The following is a 24,760-nucleotide window of genomic DNA, read 5'->3' on the forward strand; positions in this document are numbered from 1 at the left end:
GAGCCTCGGCCGACCTCGTCAGAGCGCGGGGAGCTCGAGGCGCAGTGGCTGCGGCTCCGGCCTCAGAGCCTGCGGCGTCCAAGTGGCCAGAGCTGCGCTGGGAGGGAGGCGGAGGGAGGAGGGAGGGGAGCTGAGGTGGAGGGGGGGGGGAGGAGGAGGAGGGAGCGTGGAGTCCGGTCCGGGTTTTGCCGGCAGCCCCCGGGCAGCGTTCAGAGCTCCTGCCCGGGCGGGCGCGCGGCGGCGGCGGCAGAGGCGGCGGAGCCTGAGCGGGGATGTAGAGGCGGCGGCACTGGCGGCAGCAGAGGCGGCGGCGGCGTCGGCGGCGAGAGCAGGCGCCCGAGCCGAGCGAGTAGATCGGCCGAACCTTGCCCCCCGAAGCCGGGCCCCGCGTCCCAGCCCTGCCCAGCCCGCGCCCAGCCATGCGCGCCGCCTGCTGAGTCCGGACGCCTCAAGCTGCGCCCTCCGCCCGCCGCGCCGCGCTTCGCTCGGGGGTGATTAGTTGCTTTTTGTTGTTTTTTAATTTGGGCCGCGGGGAGGGGGAGGAGGGGCAGGTGCTGCAGGCTCCCCCCCCTCCCCGCCTCGGGCCAGCCGCGGCGGCGTGACTCCGGCTCCGGACCCGGGCACGGCGGGCGGCGCGGCTGGAGCGGAGCGCACCGCGGCGGTGGTGCCCAGAGCGGAGCGCAGCTCCCCGCCCCACCCCTCCCCCTCGGTCTCGCGGCGGCGGCGGCGGCGGCCGTGGCGGCTTGGACGACTCTGAGAGCCGGTAGGTGTCGGGCCACGGCCCTCCCCCGACCCCCCCGGAGGCCGGCCCCCTCCCCTTCCCCGCCTACCTCCCTCTCCTCCCCCGGGGCCGGGTGCGCGGCCGGGGCCGGAGTTCGCTGCAAGTCGGCGGAAAGTTTGGCGGCGCGGGCTCCCCCGAAGTTCAGGTGCGGAGAGCCGGGGACGGGGAAGGAGGGGTCCGTGTTTGGGAGGGGCGGGGGGCGCCCGCAGCCGGAGCCACGGAGCCCTGGAGCCTGGGAGCCCTAGCGCCTGTGATCGCTCGGTGGCCGCTGCTATACCCAAGCCTCCCCAAGCCGCAGTCGGCTCGGTCGCAGATCACTGAGTACAGACAAAAAGAGGGGTTTTAGGGTCGGGGACTGCGGGTTGGGCGCCGTGCGTTGGGGCCGAGGTTCTCCCTGCGGGTTATCGTCTCCTCCCCAAGTACTCGAGCTTGAGGGCGCTGGGGCGGCGGGAGCCCGGGTCCTCACCTCTCGGTGTTGGGCGGGCGCTCAGCCTGCGGGGGCGGCTGATTGGAGATCTGCGGCGCACACTCCCCCCGTCAGACCCCTCGCAGCCCTGTGTTTTGGGGGCTACGGTAACTGCTGCCCTGGACCACGCGTGGCTGAGTCTCCCCCCTCCAGTTGGAGGGGGCGGCGGCCACTTCTACATTTTCCCTCCGGTTCCTCGCCCCCGCTGCCCGCGGGGTGCCTGGCGGGCTGATCAAGTTTGACCTTTTTTTTTTTCTTTTTTTTTTTTTTTTTCCGTCAAAGTATCACCCCCCACCACCACCTCCGCTCCCCGCGGCCTCTCTTTCCCGTCTTCCCCAGCCTTGGGGAGTCTTTCAGTCTGTCTCCCGAGCCCCGCGTGGCCAAGCAGCGTGCAAAGCCAGGGAGGGAGAATGGGGGTGTTCCTTTAGCTGCGGAGTGTGGGAGGCGGGTGTCCCAGGCGCCTGCCTCGCTGTTCTGGCCCCAAATTTACCCATGAAGTTCGGCCCCAAGCCCCCCTCCCCTTTGCTTCCCTAGAGCGAGGGGCTGAACCGCCGCGAGAAGAATGTGTTAATTTTCTTGCTGGGGGAAGTTGTCCTCTCCCGGAATGGGCTGCTTTCCGGCGGGGAGCGCGGGGTGCGCCTGGCTTTGTTTATTTGTAGGGTCGACAGAAAGTGAGTGACCCCAGTTTTTAAATGGGGGGCTGTCTCCGGGACCTGTCAGAAGAGCTGAAGCACCCAATGAGGGAGCAAGATAGCTCCCCCCCCCGCTCGGAAGGGGTGCGCGGAGTTGGGCTGGTGCCATGGGCTGCAAGGAGGCAGCAGCAGATTTGGGGGGTTCTGTAGGGACTGATCCGGAAAGACCCCCACCTTCCTCCTTCAACTGAGACGGGGGTCTGAAGGGCTGGCAGCCGCGCCCTACTTTGCCCCCTGGATCCTGGGTGGTCTTCGAGTCGCATCTTCGTGTTGGGGGCGAGCTGAACCGGGATCCGGCGAGCCAGCCTCTTGACCTCCGCCTTTCCCTGAGCGGCGGGCGCTGTTCGGAGTCCTCGGTTTTGTGGTGGGCCCAGCGCCCCCCCTCCGCGTTTGCTCAGGAAGCGCTGGGGAGGGGGGCTTGTGTGATCGTTCGGCCCTCGCCCCCGCCGGAGCCGCCCCGGGCGGCTGGCAAACAGAGTCCCTTTCAAGTTTTCCGCTGGGGCCGCCTGGCGGGGGCTGCGTGCGCGGTCGCTGCGGACTTGTTCGGAGCGCTATTTGAACGCCCGGCGCCACCTCAGCTGCCCCGGCCCGCGGGGGCGGGGGTGTCCTTCCGTGCAACTGAGAGCGTTTAAATTAGACGTTTTTACGGGTCGTACGGGCCTGAGCTTGACGTGAGCCCCCTCCCGAAAGACCCCGTATCCTGGGTCCCAACTGCCGCAGGAAACCGAGGAACTGGTACTCGAAGTCTTTTCCCCAACCCCCTTTTGAGAGCGATGAGGGGAGACTGAGGTCGGTGCTACCTACTACTGTGTCGTGTTGATTTAGCAGTTTCCCTGGATGAGACTCCGGCAAGAGCTGGGGGGGGGGGCGGGGGTAGTGGCCCGCTCTGCAGCTGTCACCCCCCTCCCAGAACGGAAATCGTTCTCTCCTTGGGGAGGAGGGTGAGGGGGTGATTTTTGTCCTGGGAAGGAGTGGGAACAGCTGAGGAGAGGTTGGCCTCTGAGTTCTCAGTCAGCCCTGGGGAGCTTGGTAGAAGCACCCCCACCTCATCTTGGCACGAGCTGGGGCTCTCCCAGGGAAGCCCCTAGCCAGCCTTGTGGCTCCCTTTCCCAAGCCGCCTCCCTTTCCAAGGTGGGGGCAGAGGTTCCTCTGCAGAAGACAGACCCTTGGCTGGCTGGCTGTCCGTTGGCGCCTTATTTATGTGTGTATTTGGGCCCGGCTGTTTTCCCGGCTCAGCAGGTGACCCTGGCCTGGGCCTCCTATCTCTCCCCCGACAGAGCCTGTTGACTTACCCGTGGGCCAGCGGCCTCGTCTTTATCACGTGAGGCCTGGAATGTCCACCCGGCTGGGCTGGGCCGGGTGGGGGAAGGGAGAAGGAGGAGAGGATTCTGCATCCAGGGCCCAGGCCAGCCCAGGCCTCTGTTCCATGGGCTCCCACTGTGAGCCGCCCCCCCCCCATGCCTCTTTCAGCTTTTTGCCTGCCTTCTACCCATTTGGCAAGTATGAAACTGAGGCTTACAGGAGTGTGGCCAGCAGGGCTGTATCTGGATAAAGAACCAAGTCTCTGGGAATTAAATACCCCACCTTCTTTAGGGCCCTACCTGGTTATTTATGGGAGAGTGGAATGGAAATGGGGGTCTCTCTGGGGGGTAGGGGTGTGGGCTGGGCTGAGGTCAGCTGACTTTTTAGGATGCAGAATAGGGTGGAGGAATGAGGGGGTGTACGGATGAGCCAGACCCAGGCCTGCTTTCCTAGAGCCCGCTGTCTTGTGGGGTGACCATTAAGGCAGGACTAACTCCCCAGTCATGGTGCTCTGGAACATGGCCTTATTGGCCACGGATGGGGCAGCACTCACTTATTGTTATCACTGTTATCGTTACTGTCTATTCTTTATATGTAAGTAACTTAATCATTCATTGCCCCAGTGTGTATTTTTTTGAGCACCTACTGTGTGTCAAGCCCCACCTTTCTGGGGCTGCTGAAATGAATCACCGATTCTGCCCCTGCTCTGGAGGCAGGCCCAGGGTAGACGCTCCTCCCTCTTTCTCCACCCCCTGGGGCCTGAATTGGGGCTTCCCCCCTTTATTCTGGTGCTCTCCCTCCCTGATCCCCACCACCTGGTGCTGTCCTAGCCTGTGTATGTGTGCCTGTGTGTGAAGTGTCCTTGATTAAGTGTATTAATAGTTAAACTCTCACTCATAGCTGGAACTCACCAGACCACAAAAAGCCTCCCCAGTTACTCACGCGCTACTGCCCAACAAGAATATCCCACTCAAGTTTTTTTTTTTTTCTTTCTCTTACTTTCCCCTTCATTCCCCCCAACTCTGAGCCCACCTCCCAGGCTACAGGCAATGAGAAGGGGCTGGCCCCCTCAAAGACGCAGGAATCCCCCACCCAGTCCACCTGCCCCCTGAAGCCCCAGGCAGGGTCAGCTGCTAGATGAGGCTGTGTGGGTCTAGGCTGTTGGTCTGGGATGTGGGAAGCTAGGTGGTATGTGTGCTCATGACTCGGGGCATGTCCTGTCTGAATCTGTGTGTTGAATGTGTGTCTGTCTGTCTGTCTGTCTTGCGGGGTGGGAGTCTGCGCCTGTGTGGATTTGCATCAGGGCACGTGGATCTGTGGAGCCAGGAGTTGTGTGGGTCCGCACTGCCTCTGTACTTGTGTGTTTGTGAATCTGAGTATCTGAAAGTTGGGTCTATCCTTGTGAACCTGGGAACGTGCATATTCAGAGTTGTGTGTGCTTAGAATTTTGGAGTGGGCACTCGTGATTTGTGTATATCTGTGTGATTTGTGTATTCCTGTAAATCTGGGCGAGTCTGACTCCCTGAGTTCTGTGTCTGAATTGGGAAAGTGGTGAGTGAATCTGGGAGTGGGCCTATCTGAGCTGTGCGGGCAGTGAGTGGTCTGTGTGTGTCTTCCGTGGCTGGTGTCGGTGTTCCTCTTTCTTTCTCTCTGTGTCTGCCTGGCTGTCTGAGTCTCCCTCTCTGGTTGAGGCCCTGAGTGTGTGTGTGTGTGTAGCGTTGAACCTCTCCCACCCTGTCCTTCCCCTCCTCTGCCCTCCCTGGCAGTAACTGGGCAGCCTCCCCGTCTGCCTGCCTGCTGGGAGTTTTGGAAGCTGTGGAGGGAGACAGGCTGGGGCCGGGGTGACAGCGCGTATCCACGGCGATGGCAGCCTGTGATTATGGGAATAAAAGGATTTTAAGGTCATGGGTGTATTTTTTTTGTTCCGTTTTGTTTTTTCCCCCCTTTGGTGGAGCCGGTGGCAGCAAAGGGCCAGAGCTGTGTGTCTGCAGGGTGGGAGTCTGTCCCCATACCAGTGGACGTGGGTATGTGGTGCTTTTCTGGGAGCATGAACACGTGTGTGTACATGCGTGAGCAGAGCCTGTGAGAGTGTATGTTCTACGTGTGTTCTATCCGCCTGCTCCCCATGTGAGAGTCCACAGGGCTGTTCCCTGGGGGAGAATCCCGGGAAAACTTCTTGCTTCTGGGTGTGACGTGGAGCTGGAACCCTACAGTCTCCTATGTCCGGAAGAGCCGTCTGGCCCCAGTCCTTGCCTACCTGACCTTCCCTTCACAGTAGGGTGTCTTTTGCCGGAGACCGGCTAGGCCCAGTCACCTGGGCCAGGCCACATCTTGGGGTGTCAGTGCCCCTGGCCCCGCTCCAGCCCCTGTAATTGCATTCTGCCGCCTAATCCCCCGCCAGCTCAATTAGATCGCAAATTCTTCTTCATTTCCTGCCTCTGATGCTGGCCTCCCTCTGGGCTCGCAGGGCCTGGGAGAGAGGGAGGGGATCCTGCCCCCCTTCCGCCAGCACTGGGGGCTCTTACAGGGGTGTGATTAGTTGCTGGCACACTGGCCCTGGGGTGCAGGTTGGAACCCTGGGGACCAACAGGACGCGGCCTTCTTTGGACCAGCCTCAGTATCCCCATGCTGGGGGAGGGGCTTGCGTTGTCTGGTACATGGGCTCTAGGTAAGACCAGGGAGATCGCTCTGTGCCAGGCTCTGAGGCCGTGCCCTCACCCCGGGTTCCCACAGGCTCTGCTCATGTTCTCTTTCCAGAGCAGTTGCTGGTCAGCCCCTGGCACAGCACTTGTAACCTCGTTTCTGACCTTCTAATGTGGTGTGTTCTGGGGGTCAGTAGGACCACCGAGCTCTTGTCTACTGGGTCCTCTTAACTCCCTCCCTTGACCTCACCCAGACGAGTATGTTTGAACACCGACTCTGGAGCCAGACCTGGCTACAAATCCTGGCCATGCCACTGTCTAATTGGATATATGTATGACTTTGGGTGAGTTGTCTCTCTGATCCTCAGTTTCCTTATCCCTGAAATGGGATAATAAGAATGCCTGTCTCACAAAGCCATTTTCAGGTGGACACAGGGATGGTTGTTTAGTGCCCAGCACCAGTGGCTGACCCACAGCATGCAATAGAAGTTGTCTTCTGTGGTGACGAGGACTTCATACCCCCAGTGGAGAGGAAGAAAAGAGTATGTGACTCACCCTTAGCCTTTCTGTCTCCATTCTGCTCCTTACCAGGTGTGTGATGTTGGGCACATCACTTTGCCTCTCTGGGTTTCTCTTCCCCATCTGTAGAATGGGGCTGATGAGAGGCCTGACCTCACAGGACACAAGGGAGGGCTGTCCACAGGCAGATGCTTGGCCCCAGCTGCCTGCCCTAGCAGGTTTTCAGCATACCGCTTGCCCTCTTTTTCCTTTCCTCACACCAAGCCTAGGGTGGTGTGGGGCTGGCAGAGACACAGGCTCAGGGACGAGGGGACTGGCCAAGGTCATGAGGCTGGTAACGGGGCCTGGGTGGGGTAGGAGGGCTAGGGGATGACCTGCTGGCTTGCTCGCGCGTTTACTCGCTGGCTCAGCTGAGCTGTGAGGCATGGACTTCCCTCCCCGCTGGTCTCTGTGGAAAGTGGTGGCTTGGCTGATTTTTTCTGTAAAGGGGAAGCTGGATGTCTACCCCCTCCTTCCCCAGGAGGCACCGTGGCAGCGGCTGTGCTGACAGGCCTCCTGGCCTTCTTGCTAGGGTAGCTGGCAGCTCTGGAAGGCCGACTGCACACAGATCAGCCAGAGAGAAGAGGGAACCGCAAAGGTCCCCCGCCATCACTAATCCCCACGGCCCCTCCCACCCTCAGCCTGTTCCCTTTGGATGGAAAGACAGAAAGGAGCCACAGCAGGAGAGTTGGGGAGACTGGCTCTGCTGGTGGTGGTGGAGAGGGATGGGCTGGGGGTGGGGAGTGAGGAGCCCTCTGCTTCAGGGTCCCGGTAGCTCCCTGGCTAGTCTCCTTATTTCTGTGACCTCTGTCACTCATTGGCCTAGGCTCTTTAATATTTCATGGTCCGTGGAGCCAGCCCCCTGCCCTAGCCCCCTTTGTCTTTCCGCCGCCCCCCCTTGGGGCATCCCTGTCGCCGAATTGCTGAATTACTGACCCCCAGAGGCTGCCTCTGCCTTCCCCCACTGGCCCTAACACCTCCTCTGTCCCTCCTGACCTGCCTCCCCCACAAGTCTCCTTCTTACACCTTCCTTCTCTCCTACACATCGTCTCCCCTTTTCTGACATCTCTGACCATTTCCCTGCCCTTTTCCTCCATTTTCCTCTTTTGTTGGCCTCCTCCTTCTCAGCGGAACAGAAACCGTGGCAACTGGTCTGTCTGCTCGCTCCCCTGTCCACCCCTTCCTGCCCCCTCCCCCTAGCTGTGCTGGGCGTGAGAGCTGGTTTTATTTATTTTTCTGTTTGTTTGGGAAGAGGGCAGTGGCAGTTCTGGGCCCTGGCTGCCGCGCTCTGCCTAGAGCAGCGGGCAGGCGGGCCGTGCTGGCCTCCCAGGAATGTGGCCGGGACGCCCCGCGCTATATTTACTCCCCTCCAGCTGCCGGCCCCAGCAGGGCAGAGCCAGGCCTGCCCGGTGGCCCTGGGGGAGCCCTGTACCCACCCTCCCCTGTCCAGCAGACCCCACGTAGCCCTGGAGCCCACCACTCCCCCCTTCCCTGTGACCTCTTCTGACCTCCTTGGACTTGCCTGGCCTGCCGGCAGGAACACCCATGTCCCATGCCACTACAGGCATAAAGTGCGGGCGCTAGGGCCTGATTCCTATGGGGCAGCACCTGGCAGCCCCCCACCCCCCACCCAGGGGCCTAGCCTAGGCCTGTAATCTGGTGGCCAGAACTATGCAAAGCATCTTTCCGGGGCTCTCCCCGCCAGGCCTGGTCCCTGCTCTTGCCACAGTCCCCTCAGCTCTGTGCTCAGCTCTGCTGGCAGGGGTGGGGGGGCCTGGGGTAGCCTTGAGCAGCTGTGTTCCCTGCACTCCTCTCCCCCTTCCACGTAACTTGCCGTCTGCTGGACCTCCCAGGTTCCTCACACGGACATACGTGTGCACACCTAAGTGCGTGGACATACGTGTGCAACACACGCACACATGCTGGGTGGTGCCTTCCTTAGAGGCAGGGCCATGCCTCCTGTCATTGATTCCCTCATTCATCAGATGCTTATAGGGTTTGCTGAGCCCGCTCCTTGCCAGCCTTGCAGTGGGATGTGGCAGTGAGTCCTTCCTGTACCCCAGTGTCTGGCACCAGCTAAGTGTTTGAAGAGCTTTAGCTGCTGCTCTAATCAATTGCTGTCCTCCAGTTATTACTATAATAATAATAATGTGTTGTCACAATGGTGATGGCAACGGCCAACATCCTAAAGCCTGACTGGGGCAGGCACTACGTTAGTGGCTTTCGAGCCTTCACTTCCGTTAAATCCCCACAGCAGTAGCTCAGTGACTGGCTGCTCTTAGTATCCCCGTAGACAGATGAGGAAACCGAGGCTGGAGAGTGTGTAACTTGCCCCAGGACTTGCCACGTGGGATTGGGTCCTGGTAGAGCCCTTGACGGGCTGGGAGCACCATGAGAACAGCCAAGGCTGGTCCGCTTGTTTCTGGCACCTTCCGTGCTGCCTGGCACACAGCGGGCACTCCTCTGTGTGCCGACTAGAAGCCTTTGCTCTCTCCTTGAGGCCCTCATCTCCCTGGCGAGGGGCCTGGCATGTGGTTGGGCGTGGGGGGTGGGCTGATTGGCCAGTTGGATGAATGAGGGAATGAATGAATGAATGAGCAGATGATTCTGTGGGAATGAGCTCAGGAGACAGTCGAGGAGGAGATGTGCTTGTGTTGGTGATCCGACTGGTATGTGGAGATACCCTGTGCCTGCAGAGAATTCCGATAAGTGAGGTGGGGGCGGGGCTGAGACATGCGGCCAGAGACCAATAGGCTGCTGGGACCTAGCCCTTGAGCAGGTCCTGTCTCCTCCCAGGACCTCAGTTTTTCCGTCTGTCAAATGGGCTTGAGAGCCTTTGTCCTGGCTGGCTGTCAGCTGGCCTGGCCTGGGATTGGCCTGGGAGCCTGAGAGGTGAGGGACCGCGGTGGGAAAGAGGAAGCAGTGGGTGGTGAAGACAGGAAGATGAAGCGTGGAGCTTGGCTTGGAACCTGAGAAGCAGGGAGACCAGCCCTGACCTGACGCCCGTCCTCCCTCCGAGCTGCAGGGTGGAGGTGCAGGTTCACAAACCCCTAGCTACCCGCTCTTGTTCTGGCAAGGGCTGGGCTTCCTGACATCTGCAGCATCAGTGGCCGTGTGTGCCGCAAGGGGGTGGCCTGCCCTCCGGGAATTGGTTAGCTGGGCCCATGGCTCCAGGTGAGAGTGGGCTTGGCCCCCTTTCTTCCTAGGAGTGTTAAGATCTTGGTGGCCTAGAATTTTTAGTCACAGGAATTTAGAATCAGAATGCTTGGAGCAGAGGGATTCTTTTCAGGATTCTTGTCGTGTTGGGATTCTAGAATCACAGAACCATGAGTTTTACTGCAAAGAAAGCGTGAATGGTCATGTTTCAATCTTGTTTGACGCTAGGGGACATTGAGGATCTGAGAGGAGGGGCTTCCCTGGGGTGCCCTCAAGTGACATGAGTATATACCTGAGACAGAAACCCAGTTCTGCCTCTGGTCCGCCCTGCTTTGGAGAGCTGGCTGGCATGGGGAGTGGGCTATGTGGGCCCAGTCAGGGAGCAAGGGGATACGGCTGGCCTGTAGGCACAGGAGGGGTCCTCACGGCAGTGCCCACCCACCCGCTGCCCACCCGCCTGCTGCCCACGCTTCCCGAGGCACCAGTGTGAGGAGGAAATGCCGGCTGTTGCTTCCAGCGACAGCCGGCAGGGCCGGGCGGCTTCCCAGCTCCCCCTCTGATTCATGGCCGCCTGCAGCTCCCCCCTCCCTTGGGGGCCTCAGCAGCCCCATCTGTGCAATGGGGAGAGGAGGCTCTACCCCAAAGTTTAGTGTCACAAAGGCAATACATTTGGGGTTCTTTTCAGGACCCCCATGAGGCTTTGAGAATGTCGGGAGGCTAGCCTGGGATTGCCAGCTGGGCATTTGGACCCAAAGCACTGAGCAGTTCTGCTTGGAGTTACCCTAATGCCTCCAGTAGTCTGGGGCTGCTGAATGGGTTCTTGGGGCAGAAAAGTGTGGTGGTGGTCAAAGGAAGAGCCCTGGATGGGAGGCCTAGGTCACCGGGCTCTCTCTTGACCTCAGTATACCCATCTGCAAAATGGAGGGTGTTTCTCCCTGAGGTCTCATTCAGGGTCAGCTCTGCCTGGATATGCGCTGCGTGGTGGGGATACTAGCGATGCCTCGGCAAGTAGCAGAGCGGTGGGGCAGGGAGGGGGTCTCTTTGGCCGCAGACACGGGGTAGGAGTGTGATTTAGTTGCAGGGGTGGCTCTGGGCGAAGGAATGAGGTGGGGGGAGATAAGGAGCCTGCCAGCAAGGCAGTGTCCAGCGGAAAATCCCAGCCATTCTCAGGAAGTGTTTCCTCCACTCGTCTCCTGGGAGGGAGGCAAGGCAGAGCAGGAAGGAGGGTAGTTGGGGGCAAACAAAGTCCCCCAGCCAGTCCGAGTGGAGATGTCCCAGGCCTGGCAGCTGGGCGGGTGTGCCCCTCGCACTGCGGGAGGGCTGGAACGCACCCCCCACCATGCTCTAAGGCTGGGCCTGTGGTGGGAGGCCAGGGCTGCCAGGAGGGGCCGGGCCATAGTCCAGATTTCAAAGCCTTCCCCAGGGGCCTCGTGGTGCCCTCCGCCCTGTCCCGAGCTGCCGCCGCGGGGGTGGCAGATGCTGTTTCATCGGCTGGGGCGAGTGGGAGGCCTCCGGAAGGTCCTCCTGGGAGGTTCCGGGGGGCAGTGGGGGTGTCGGCAGCTGCCGCCCAGCCAGGACGGGCTCACAGTGGCCTCCCAGGTCCCTCAGTACCCCAGGCTTGGGGGCCGGGGGTGGCACTTTGGAATCGAGACTGGTGCTCCCTGCCTTCGCTCCCCTCCCTACCCCCCCCACTGCCCACCAAGCTTCTTGGCTCTGGCCCCCTCCCATCCCTGGCTGCGTCTGCAGAGCCCCCCGGGGAAGGCAGGGGAGGAGGCGCAGCGGGCTCAGAACAGCGGGTGCCCGTGCAGCCAAGTATTTGCGCGAGCTGTCAGAGACAGACAGGCATGTGGGGAATTTGGTGCGTGTGGGGCTGGGGGAAGCAGCCGGGTGGGCAGGCAGGCAGGAGGAGGGAAGGTGGGGCTGTCTCCCCCGCCTGTTGAACCCTGCAGAGACCACCATTCTCCCCAGCCCAAACCAGAAGGTACATCTGGCACCGTCTTCCTGCCTGTACCAGTACAGTGAGACTGTGACCCTGGCTGGGGTCTGATAGGGTGCTGACGCCGGGGAAGGGGGTGCCATGTTGAGGACTGGAGCCCGGGAGAGGCTGTCTGGTGGAGTGTGGAGCCAGGCAGGAATCCGGGTTGTGCCCGACTGTGGCCTCCAGGAAATAGCAGCTGTCATGCTCCTGTGTCCCCCCCGCCCCCCAAGCCTGGCACAACTTGTTTCCTGGCCAGGGTCCGGCTGGGGCAGATTGGAGGAGCCTGGTATTGCCCAGTCTGGGCAAGGAACAGCCTGGGTGGAGGGGGCCATGTTTATAAGCCTGCAGGTACTTGGGGTGCTGGGGAGCCCCCCCCAGCCATTCTTTCACTGAAGCAGGTTGGAATCACTTGGAGGAGGGGACCTTGCCCCTTATTTCCCTGGACAGAGACCCCAGTTTAGTCACCTTTGTGGTCTGCGGTCCAGCAGTACCTGTTAGGCACGTTAAGGCCTAGAGCTGAGTAACGCTTGATGTTTCCTATCTGAGAGCCCAGAGAGGGGGATACACTGGCCTAAGATCACACAGTGGGCTCCCCAGCCTTCTCCCTGCCCTCATGTGGGTGGGGCCAGTGGGAAGAGGTGAACTTTGGGGGTTTGCTGGGGTGGGGGGGACTATATTTAGTCAGCCCTGCAGAGCCAGGGGGCCCCTGGGAGCAGCTGTTAGTGGGGGGGCAGACAGAGGCCTGAAGCTGCATTTAGTCTGGACAGAAATATCCTCCCCCCACCCACCCACCCACTGGCTGGGCGGCCAAGCTGCGGGCTTGTCCCCTGAGGGGCAGCTTGCCTGGGCCTGGCGGCCGGCGGGACAGGCAAGATGACCCGATAGGCTTTTCCCAGCTCAGGTTTCGATGAAACAGGAACCGGAGCCGCAGCCTGGGCTGTGGGGGCCAGGGCAGCCGGAGCCATGGGGGCCGGGGCTGCCTTCCCCCCCCCCCCAGCCGCTCCCCCCTGCTCCCCGTGTTGCAGCCTCCCCTTCTCCAAGGCCTGGGGAAGCAGCAGGTTATTTATCAAGCCGGCCTCCCTGCCGTGTCTGCCTGCGCCTCCCCCTACCTTACACCCCCCCTCCGCGCTCTTGCGCTGGCGGCCATGAGCCCAGCAGAGCAGGGTGAGCTGGGCGGGCAGGCGGCAGGATGAGCTCAGGAGACGTGAGTCACCCCATCCCTAGCAGCCCCACGAGGCCCTGCGGCCTGGCAGGCAGAGTGCACTCACGCACTCCCCACACGGCACACCCCGGGGCACACGCTTGGGACAGACACGTCCACTGAGCGCACGTAGTTGCACACAACCCAGCACACCCAGCCGACACCCAGCGCGGGCCTGCTCACAGAAGCTGTGGACACCCCGGAAGCGCGCTCCTGCTCCCGCTCCCAGGCTCTGGCACGCACACACGCCGGCACACACGTAGGCAAGTGGACCTGCATAGTCACGTGTGGGCGTGCCGTACTCCGGGAGGACCCCAGACACTGCTGCAGTAAAGCCGTTGTCCTCGGCCCCAGCCCACAACCACACGGTTCCGTAGGATTGGGCCCGGAACACTGACACCACGGAGCCTGGTGGGGTGGGGGGGACTATATTTAGTCAGCCCCACACACACGCGCGCACACACACGACACAGTTGGGGCTCCACGTACCCATATCCCCCCTTTGGGGTCACACAGAAGAGGCCTGATCCTTGGCCATGGAGAGTCAGCTGGCTTCCGTAAGGGGCGTGCGGGAAGGGAGGTGTTTTCTGCCATTCCCCGGGCTGGCTTAGCTTTCTCTGGGGAAGGAGGCCCAAGTCTCAGGCTTGGCAGTGTTAAACCCACCCTGCCCTCCAGGATGGGGAACTCTGACCTGGGCAGAGCGGGTTGAGGGTAAATGGGGGAGAGGTGCAGAGGAGCCAGGAAGGGGAAAGACCTGGAAAAGAAAAGCTGTGGAAAATCAATTTTCCTGGGAGTGCCAAGTGGCCAGCTGCTGCCCCCACTCAGGGGGCTGGTTCCATGGGAGATTGGGGGGTGCTGGAAATTGTAGAAGGGACCCCCTTTACCTAGTGGGCTGTTCCCCAGGAGCCTGCCTGCTCACCCTGGCATCTGCTTTCCTCAGTTCCCTTGGCTCCCAGGTCTCTCATTATCTCCCCCACCTTGCAGCCAGTACCCTGAGACTTAGAATTCAGACATAGTTCCTGGCTCTTAGTCTACCAGCCTGCAAAATGGGTACAGAGAAGAGCTGAATACAAGGAGCTGGGCTGCTGGGTTGCAGGGATGCCCTCAGGGAGCCTGTAAGCTTCTGCTCAGTGGGTCTGGGGCTTGTCTCCCCTGGACTGGGCAGAACTGGGAGCATATCTCTTTTTCATACACTGAAAAAACACCAGTTTTCAGGTGAGAGAATTGAGTCTGATGGGTCTGACTTCATGGTCATGAAGGGCTTTAGACACAGCCACCCAACACCCAGACTCCAGATCATTCTGGGTCTACAGGATTGATAGAGCCCAGGGAGGTTTAAGGGGCAGGTGACTGTTAAGGACTCAGGCCCAGGCTAGCTCCCACCTCCTGGCCACGCATATCTGCCTCATAAAGGCCTAGACAGTGGTCAGGGAGGGGAGAGGGGCCCAGGCACCCTGAAGTAAACAAACAGCAGTGGTCAGTCAGGAGGACTGGATGTCCTCTGAGCCTTGGAGCCCGGAGTTGGACAGGCCTAGGCTCCAAACTCGACTTGGTCACTGCTTACTTTGCAATCACGGGCTGCTCTGACCTCACTTTTGCCACCTATAAAATGGGTATGAGCCTTATCTCCGTGTCTCAGAGCTGCAGGACTTGAAGTAGGTGATGGGATGTGGTTCTCACTGTGTCACACCTGGATCTCCAGGTGAGTCCGACCTCCTCCCGACCTGACTGCTCTGCAAAGCTGGCATTTTCCTGGGAGTGGTACCCCACAATACGGACTCCTTAATTAGACTGTCTTGGATTTAGCCTTCTTTAGGGCTGTTTTCAGATGGGAAATGCTGAGGTGGGGGGGTGAAGAGGCTGCCGTTGGGGCCACAGGGAGGGGGAAGCATGGGAATGGGTTGGCTCCAGGGAGAGGAATGTGGAGTCCTTGGGTGTCTGGACATTCCTGGGGGCTTTACAACATGGGAGGAAACAGAGCCAGCTTTAGATCCCAGGCATTCTCGATTCCCCAGCCCCTCAGTACACAGCAAGGCCACAAGTTAGACTCAGCAGGGACTTACAGGGGCCAGATGGGTTCTTTGCAGTGTGGTGAGGGGCTTGGCACACACCTGTGTGAAAGGCCGGTTGGGACCATCGGAGATGGAAGTGCTGACATAGAGCAGGCGGTGTGGGGCCTGGGAGGCGGGAGGAAAGGTTGGCAGGGGGTATAGGTGGGTTCTTCCTGTGGCCAGAAATGCAGTGCAAGCCTGGACAGCTGAGTGCTGCCCTCCTTGCAGACTTCAGACCTCTACTGAGTGCTGGTCTCCCTATGTTCCTGCAGATAAGAGGGCGGGGGAGGAGTGCCCCCCACGGGGCTGGGGAAACCGAAGCACAGGGATTGGCTCAGACACAAAGGCAAACAGTGACAAAACCAGGGCCACAACCTAGGTTACCTGGCACTCCTGGCTTGAACTGTCCTTGCCATTCTTTTGCTGGCTGATGATGGCAGTAAAAATAATAATAACAGCCATCATGTGTTGAGTACCTTTTGTATGCTGCCCTGCACTGAGAGCTTCTGTCCTCTCTAGGACCGTGGCGAGGGTGGGGCTGTCATCGTGTGCATTTCACAGACCATGGAATGGGCTTGGCAAGGTCAAGCAACTTCTCCTTGGTCACCTAGGCTGGGGGCTACTACAGAGGAACCCTCATTCTAAAGCCCACTTGGACCCTTTCATGACCTGAACCTGTGCCTCAGGGCGGAGGATGGGGGTTCTACCCATCCTCCATGATCACTTGATGAGTACTGTTCCTAGTTGGGCCAGCCTCCTCCCCACCTGTGCCCAGCCCCTGACTGTCCTGGGGACCTCTGCTGTCTCAGGGCACGCCCCAGGTTTGGACCCAAGGCCCTTGGGACTGCTGGCTCCTTAGGCCTGGGAAGGGTGAGCCTGATGCATTGGGGGTGGGGTAGGGGCCAGAGGGTGCACCGGCGAGTAGATTGATACTCCTCAGGGTTTGGGGATCACCTTGCAGATAAGTTCTGGGAAATGCAATTGCTAGGCTTGTGGGAGCCGCTTGGGGGCCTGGTCAAGGTCCTACACTTCCCCATCCCCCAACCTCCCACCTTCCTAGGGGCTCCTTTCCCCTCTAGGGAGCCCTGCACAGACTAGCTGAGAAAGTGCCCTTGAGCTGGCGATATCTTCCTCTATACACAGGGGCAGCCACAGCAGTGACCCCTGCCCCCCCCCCCCCGTCAGTGTGCCAGTTAGCCAAAGACAGCACCAGGCACAGTGTGGCCCCAGGTCAGGGCTCACTAGAGGTCACTGAGTCAGGTTTGTGTCTGGAAAGTGGTACTAGCCTCAAATGGAGGGGCAGACTCTGCGTTTAGGGTTCTGGGCTGTGTGGCAAGTCACTTCCCCTTTCTAGTCTCAGTTTCTGCATCTGTGAAATCACCCAGAGTCTGCCATGCATGCTCTTTGGGGGAGAGATAAGTTAGTCAGACACACACCCACATGCCTTCACCTGGTGTTCCCAGGTCCCCCATGCACAGGGTTCCTGCAGCCCTCACGCTGGCCATGGGATTCAGGGGGAGCAGGGCAGGCTCTAGAGTTGGGCCAGCCTGGATTTTAGTCACACCTCCCCCATCCACACTTAACTGCCCCACTCAGCGCTGAGCCTCAGTGTCCTCATCTGTGAGATGGGTGGACCATGGGCTTACCTCTTTGGGCTACTGTGGGAATAAAACAAGATAGCGTGGACAGAGCACCTGGCACAGACTCTGTTGATGGTGGTGACAGTGGAACCCCCACATACACTGTGCTGTCCTCTTGGTTGCTGTCCCCCCCAACCTCGGTCCTCAGGGATTCTGGGAAGGAGACAGCGCCAGTCTGCTGGCTCAGCCGGCTTGGCCACTGACCTTCAGAGCACCCAGGCTGTCAAGGCCGCCTGCCTGCCTGCCTGCCTGGCGGACGGGCAGGGAGGGGCACCAGCCAGTTCCTCGCCTGATGCTACCCGCCCCGTTCCCACTCTCCTCTCCCTCTCTGCGCCTGTGTGTGAGCTAATTAATCTCAGCCCCTTTGGGAAATTAGAACGCCGCAGCCGCGGCCTTCTCAGCCTCGCAGTGCCTGTGCTGCTCCTGGGCCCTGCCAAGACCCACCATGGTTTGGGGGCATGGGGTGGGGGATGGGGGCAGCAGGATGAGCTGGGCAGGCATGAGTCTCCCTGAGGCCCCCCCCTTCTGACTGGGGGGGTGGCATGGGCTCTGGCTTCTCCGCTCCCTCCCCTTCCAGATGGCACCCATAAGGACATCAGGCAATTGCTTTGCTGGGGTGAAACCCAACCCTCAGCACCTCCCTGCCCTGGTCCTGGGGCTGCTGTGGTCATCCCTCACCCCTCACTCGATCTCATGGCGGGGTCCTCTTGTCTGCCCAGTGCGGGCTGATGGAGATAGATGTAATTATGGGATTTTGCTTGGGAAATTAATTTGAAAAAGTTAATTAATTGGTGGTTCCGGAGGTGGCAGGCTCCACGCCCAGCCAGTCCTAATGACGTCAGTGCTGACCGGCCTGAGACTGGCCGCTTCCTGGGCGGGCTGGGGAGAGGGACCCCAGTGACCTGGCGGGGCAGTCCTGGTGCAGCCCACGGAAGCACAGGGAGGAGGAGGAGGCAGACGAGTATCTTACTTCGGAGTAGACACCTGGGAAGTGTGTGTGGACTGGGCTGCTGGGTGCACGTGGGCACCCTGAGAACTCAGCCCCTTGTTAGCGTGTTCAACAAGCCATTGTCAAGCTTCTGTATACCAGCTCCAGTGTCTCAAGTGCTGTGGCCAGCGCAGACAGCCGAATGTTGTGTCCGCTGCTTACAAATAACTTTTTCAAAACCTCTAAACTTACACCCAGAGGGTTCAAAGGACATGATAGGTCTGCTGTGCAGATAAAGCAGCTGAGGCCCAGAGAGGATTTGACTTGCCCACCTCTTCAGCTCTGTCTTCCAGCACGGTGGTGTAGGGGGTGTGTAAAGCTTAGGCTTCTTCCCGGGGAAGGAATGCTCCCATAGGCAGCCCCGTCCCAAGTGTGGGTGATAGGGGCCTCAAAGTGGACTCTGTTCCCTGAGGAGAGGGCCGGAGAACGTGGCCAGCCCCCCGATCCTGGCTCTCCTGGTACCATTGTGCCTCCTCCCCCAGCCCTTCCATCAGACGTTTGTGTTGCCCTGTGTGTTCACGTGGGGGCTTCCTCCACCACCATACCTAATCCTCATGATGACCCAGTTGGCTGAGGCAGGAGGCCCCATGCTCCAGGGCTCCCTTGGATACATAGGGACTCCATTCCTAGGACCTCCCGGCAGGGCCCCTGACCATAAGAGTCTGATCAAGTTCTAGTGTCAAGAGAAGTGTGGGCTCTGTACAGGCTTTGTCCAGACCGAGGAAGGGTCGGGGCTCAGGCAGGAGGTGGCCATCTATAAAATAGGGAAAATGGAAGCCCTATGGACCCATAGGACAGGTCAAAGATACTGATCTGCAGGAGGCCAGCAAGGTGAGGAACATGGGCCTTCAAGAGGTTTGGACCTGGGTTCCTCCAAGCTGTGTGGCTTTGGGCAGGTTCCTTAGCTTTTCTGAGACATTTTCCTCATCTGGGAAATGGGGATGATCCCATAAGCCACTCAGAGGGCTGTGGTGAGGCGCGAAGAGGTATAATCACTTCAAGTGTCTTGGCCTTGGTACCAGCCTGGGTGGGAGAGCAGGGAGCCAATGGGACTGGGCTGGCGCCAGGGCCTGAGAAGGCCAGTGGGTTTTTGGAGGGGAATCTGGTGCATGTGGTTGGGGCAGAGGAGCTAGAAGGCTCAAGAGGTGGTGGTACTTGTGAGGCCCCCCAAGAGCCAACAGCTAGCGACCCAGAGCGAGCCCCTGGGGCCCTCTAGGGGGAGTCATTCCGTACAGCGTTCACTCCCAGATTGATTTAGCACATCCCCTCAGGATGTCCCTAGGGTCCAGGTGGGCCCTGCAGTTAATTGTGTAAGCCTCACCTCTGATAGTTTTTTCAGAATAAAAGTGACCATCATGGGCAGGATGAGCTGGGCACTTTGCATCCCACGTCACTCTCATGTGGTCTGTACTTCTGAATTTCTTCGAGGTCTGACTCTATGCTTGGGTTTAAGCAGGCCACACCCATTCCCTGAGCCTCCCATGTAAGCTGGGTATAGGGTCAGAAGGGAGAAGCTTTTTCTGCCCACCTGGCCTCCAAGAAGCTCTGGGTACTTATCCTCCAACACATGAGGCCACAGGCTCAGTGCTCAGGGCTCTCTGTACAGACTACGTGTGTGTCTGTCCATGTCTCCCCTAGACTAGGAGCTCCCTGAAGGTGGGGTCCCTGGCATCTCCGTGTTTCCCATGCCTAGCACAGAGTGAGCACTGGATGAGGGTCATAGGGCTCCTCTTTTCCTATTTTACAGATAGACCAGTGAAGGCCCTGTGAGGACATTGTTCAGCCAAGGCCCGCACAGCCTTTTGCGGGGCAGAGCTAACCTGGCCCAGGTGGGTGTGGGGGTGCTGGTGCACCCCGGGGTCTATCTGCAGGCCTCAGTACCTTCCCTGACTTCCCTGGGGCCTGCAACTCCACCTGGCAGGCAGCGTTCCCTCTCTGCAGCTTTGAGCCTTGTGCTCCTGAGAGCGGGGAGTGAGGAGTTCTGGCATCAGAGTATCAGAGGGCAGACCTTCATTTCTCCAAGCCTCAGTTCCTTCATCTGTAAAATGGGGGTCTTGGTACTTCTCCCTGGTGGTGCTTGGGGGTGGGAGAGTGGTTAAAAGAAATAATGCATTTGTTCTTAGCTCCATGCCTGGAACTTAGTATGAACTCTAAGCGTTGGCCATGGTTATTATTATTATTGACGCTGTTACTGTGTTATCATTACATTATTATTCATGCTCCCAGGGCCCCAGCAGCTGCAGTGGCTCTGGGCCTGGACACAGAGCTTGGTCTGCAGAGAACGAGTTACAGTTTCTAATTAGCGCCCCAAGGAGAGGGCCTGGGTTTTTATTTTGGCTGGAGGATCCCACCTGCCCAAGGCTTCCCCAGCCCCTGTCATCCCCTCCCCAGCCTCAGGTAGGGGGCCTGGCTCCAGGCAAAAGCCTCCCCAAATTTCCCCTGCCACTCCCCCCGCGTCCCCCCCCCCCCCAGCCTGGCAGACCTCCGGGGCCATGAATCATTTATGAGGCAAAAATGAAACCAATTAAGGACAAACTTTGAAAGCCTCTAATTGCTGCGCCTGGTGGCACCGAGCAATGAGGGGAGGCAGGCCTGTTCGGTGCGGAATCTCCTCGGCCCGGTCCTTCCCAGGCCGCCTGTCCCCCAGCGGCTCGGGGCGCCGCGTCCTCCCGGCTCCCCGCCGCCTCCCGGCCGGCCGCGGACGTGCCTGCGCGGCTCTGGCTGCCGCGTCTGCCGCCCCGGCGCCCGCCCGGGTCCCAGGCCGACTAATTAGGCCCGGCTCCCCTCCCCGCGCCGCCCGCCGCCCGCTCCAGGCCCGAGGTGATGGCGGCTGTTCCTGCCGTTCTGGGGCCTGTGCCCCAGAGCTGGCCGCGTTTCTCGGGGCGGGAGCCAGCTCTGCTCGCCTGGCTTAACCCAGACGAGCCCAAGACGCCCTGTCCCTGAATGGGAGGCTGGGGCAACCACGGTGGGGTCCGGGCGTGGGGAGGCTCCGGGCCGTCCCATTCAGTCTCAGGGAGAGCCGCTGTAGCAGCAGGAGTGGAGGAGCTGGGCGGTGGGGGGCGGGGGGGTTGATGAGAGAGGGAAGCTGGGAGATGCAGGGGAAGGGGTGGGGGGGGGGGTATCGAGCTCCTGAGGTGTTGCTCTGGTGTGGCCGAATCCAGTTCCTCCTCAGCTTTGTCAGGAACACAGTGAGTGACCTTAGGCAGAGTCCTTCGCCTTAGTTTCCTTATTTGTAAACTATCAGGACTGACCAGTTTTCTCCTGGGTTTGGGATTTGAGGAACCCGGCTCTCTGTGCCCCTACTTCCCTCTCTTGTGAGCTCCGAGAGGGTGGCAGTCAGGGTCTGGAGGACGGACCCAGCAGGGCCTGCCTCACTGCCATGAGCTCTGGGCATGAGTGGCCAACCTGCTCACTCTGCTGAGGGCCAGGCAGGCCCTGGGCACTCAGGCACGTTGTTTGCTGAAACCAAATTTCTGTGCTTGTGTTTTTCCATAATTATATTAGCAGGTGGGATTTTTCCTCGGGGAGGCAGTGGGAGGGGGAGCGCCATGGCAGTGTCCCCGCCTGCTCTGAGCGTGAGCTCACACTCGGCTCTGCCCGCCCGCCTGTAATGATTTTTTAATTATGCAGCCAGTGCTCGGAATTGTTAATCCGCCTCCAGCCTAGCATCCCCTCCTGCAGCTCACACCCAGCCCCTCATGGGTGTCCCCAGAGCCATGGTGCCCAGCCCGGTGTCCATCAGCCGGGGACCACCACCTCAGTGGGAGAGAGAGTAGGCTGGGAAGGGCCGCAGGGGCCGCCCTGTTCCATCTGCATGTGACAGAACTTGGTGGTGGTGGGGCCTGTGGTTCTCTTTGTCCTCCTTCCCCGCTTTGGCCCCGGCATGGCTCGCACCCTCCAGGACGGCTCTGGCTCTGGAAGGGGGCAGGGGAGTGATCGGTGTCCACCCCTGAGTGGTGTGGCCACACCCATTTCAGGGACATTAGCCTGACTCTCCAGCCTTGTGTGACCCCAAGGACACACACAAGTGTGATCTTTGTCACACACACAGTCACACTCTGCTTCCCTGCCCCACACACGCTCAGCCTCACAGCTAGACAAGCACAGTAGCACGCTCTGTGCTTCTCACATCCACAGCCACACCTGAGGGCCAGGGTGCCCTCGGAGACCACATTGCTGCCTCCCGTGCCCTGCAGGGCCCTGCCCCCACTCCCTTGCCTCCATATCCTCCCACCCCATTCCCCCCAGCTGGGACACACTCTGAGGCCTCCCTTCTCCCACCTGGTGGGGTGGCTGCCTGTGGCTGGGGCCTGCCTGGACATCCATCGACCTGGCCTGGGGGAGGGGGCAGGGGGTGGGGGTGTTCTGCAGCACCGTGGCGGCGGCTCCTCTCCAGGCGCCCAGCTGTGGCATCTGTCAAGGTCAGATAGCGACTCCGGAACCAGCCGGCTCGGCCCCATGGCCCCTCTCGCCTCATTATTTTTGTGTTCCGGGGCTGCGGCGACACCTCCCTCCTTCCTCCTCAGCCTCCTGCCTCTTGCATGCCTCCCCCACGCCTCTGCAGGGAGGGCCTGCGGTCTGGGGGCTTTTGTTTTCCAGTTTTTTCCGTGCTCAGGCCAGGCGGGCGGGTAGACGCTGGTCAGAGCTGTTCGGTCTTGAACAGCAGACAGGCAAGGAAGGTGCCTCCCTCGTGGCTGGGACAGGCTTTCGGCTAATGGAACCCTGGGCTGGTTTCTCAGGGGGACAAACTGAACGTGGGTGGAGCCCAGCCCCCACCACAGCCAAGCACACCTGTGGGCAGCTTCCTGTTTCCATAGGGGCCCCAGCACCTGGCATCAGTTCCGGTCTGCACCATCCCCATCCCAGTTGGGCCCCACACTCATGCCTCAGAAGCCCTGATACAACCCACAGTGTGCACACGCATGTGCGTGCGCACACGCATGTGCGTGCGCACACGCGCGCACACACACACACACAGACTCACACTGGTATACACATGGCAACAATGTGTTGACGCTCACGGAGCAGAAGAACCCAGAAACATCCAGCCATCATGTAAACCACTGTACTATACACACATGCACACTCAGGCATATGCTTACATCCGGGGACGTAGATAGCACACGCTACACTTGTACATACAAGGCGGCCACACAAAGACCTTCACCTACACTGGCATATAAGCCCTGTGTATACATCAGTGTTCAAACCCACTGGGTGCCATCTGAGTCTGTGCATATACACCTGGGCACACCCACAGCCCCCACCCCAGACATGCACGCACACGCACACACTCATGCGTGCAGCGTGTACAGTATCTGACGCACCTTCTGGGTGGACACACATGGATCTGCTGGTTTGTACTGCTGCTCGTAATACGCGCTCCAGCCAGAGCTCACTCCCGGGGGCCCGGTGTTCCTTGAGCACGTTTATACCACCCAAGAGGCTTTTGTCCCTGACAGGCTGAAGGGAGCCTGAGGCCTCCCCCTCGATGTGCTCTGTGTGTCCAGCGAGCCCCTGGAGAGTGGGAAATGGTGGTTGAGAGATGGACTGACCTACCGTGGCGGCCAGCCTCTTCATGAGCGCCCACCTGGGCCCAGTAACACCCAGATGGAGTGAGATGGGGGGTTCCAGGTACGTCACGGTGGGCTCGCGGCTTCGGGCAGAGAGGCAGGCTCAGGGGGATGGCTTCTCAGGTTCTCTCTGGGTCCCTGCCCACCACCAGCCCCCAATTAGGGTGTGTAAGTGTTGGGGGTATGAGACGTGGGCAGACTCCGGGTCCCCCAGGGTCTCTGGGCTAACCCTGGCCATCCACTCACTTCCTCCACCAGCTGTGGACTGCTGTGACCACCCTTGAGAGGGGGAGGTAGCTGGAGGTTTAGCAGTGACAGGGCCCCCACCCCCCCAGGAAACTCAAAACCCTGGGCCAGCCGCGGGTGGCGGGTTGGGGCAGGCACAAAGAGGGCCTCTGTGCGGCCCGGCTGGGCTGCCCACAGGATTCTGGGGGAGGAGGCAGGAGCCGGTTTCCGTCCCATTCTGCTTCCTGCGGAGGCCGCCGGAATGCCCGGAGCTCTGGCCCAGCCTGGCCCGTCCGGCCCACCCGCAGCCCCTTCCCCTGTCTTTTCCTGGGCCTTAGGGTACAGCTGCAGACTTCTGCGACAGTGCCTTCACGTATTTTGCCCAGAGCCTGAGAGCCACCCCACCCGACCTCCCGAGAACCCCTAGGGCGGGCTGAACTGGACCTCATCCTCCCGCCATAAACCCTCCTTCCATGTCCCTCCGAGCCCTTGGCCAGCGTTGGAGAGCCAGGCCTTGGAGTCACACAGACCCGGTTTCAAATTCTGGCGTTGCTGCTTATTGACCTTGTGACCTTACACAGGTGACTTGACTTCCCTGAGTCTCAGTGGCCTCATCTGTAAATGGGTGACAATACTAGTTAAAGAGTTACAGAAGAAATTCAAAGAGAAAATGTGTGTAAGGTGCTCAGCATAGTACTGGTAGAGTGAGTATGGGTTATGAGGGTCTGCTGTTATCGTGTCCTCTGGGGACATGATCGCATTGGGAAGAAGCTACGTGCTCGTCTCCCCAGTAAGCCTCACAGGGTCTCAACCCTAGGGCCTGTTCAAAACGTCCTCTCCAGACTTCAGTGTCCCTGTCTGCAGGTCACTTCTTGGGCAGATTCAGGTCCTCTGGGATTTGGAGGGTGGGAGGGGGTCACTATCTGGAGTCTTTTTTCCTGTGTCTCTACTTTTTTCCTCATGGACCCCTCAGGCATCATGACTCTTATAGTTTGGGGTGAGCAGTAAGAACCATTCTCCTTTTTACGGATGGGAAACTGAGGCTCATTGTGGGGCAAAGGTGCGGTCAAATCAACAGGAAGAGACAGGAGAGAGCCACAAACCTAGATGTTAGGATTCTGGTCCCCTAAGTAGTCCTGTTAACACCCTTGCTCCTCACACGCAAGCCCTAAAAGGACAGATCCCCCCTCCTCTAATTCCTTGGCCCAGTTATCTCTGACCTAGCCTTCCGCCACGGTCCACCGGGAGGGAGGTCTTAAGATGTGTGTGGCTCTGACCCCAGGTTGATGTCAGCGCAGACATCACTTTGGGAAACGTTGGTCTAGATCCAGAGGGTCCCCAATAGAGAGGGCATCCGTTTTCCCTGCGTCACAGCTGCTTATCAGATTGCTTGCTCTAAATGGGCCAATAATCATCTTCCTTCAGAAGGTGTGTAGGAAGATTCAGAGACAAGGCATATAGTGTCTGGCACACAGGAAGTCCTCGTTCCTTAACATAGTAACTCTTA

At 59.9% G+C, this 24,760-nt stretch overlaps 1 protein-coding gene across 4 annotated transcripts in view; it reads left to right on the forward strand.

Moving 5' to 3' along the window:
- The first annotated feature begins 221 nt into the window (after positions 1-221).
- CXXC5 (CXXC finger protein 5) overlaps positions 222-24,760 on the forward strand; it is a 34,670-nt gene continuing 10,131 nt past the window's right edge. Inside the window, exons 1-2 of one of the 4 annotated variants that reach the window (XM_048221017.2) lie at positions 870-926; positions 22,918-23,089. The gene's annotated coding sequence lies outside the window, so the exon portion shown is untranslated. Of the gene's footprint in view, positions 764-834; positions 927-22,917; positions 23,090-24,760 lie in introns of those variants that run through there. The other 3 variants (XM_026508118.4, XM_048221018.2, XM_026508116.4) reach the window with 3 other exon arrangements.

Source organism: Ursus arctos, unplaced genomic scaffold, assembly GCF_023065955.2.
Source record: "Ursus arctos isolate Adak ecotype North America unplaced genomic scaffold, UrsArc2.0 scaffold_5, whole genome shotgun sequence".
Lineage (NCBI taxonomy): Eukaryota > Metazoa > Chordata > Mammalia > Carnivora > Ursidae > Ursus > Ursus arctos.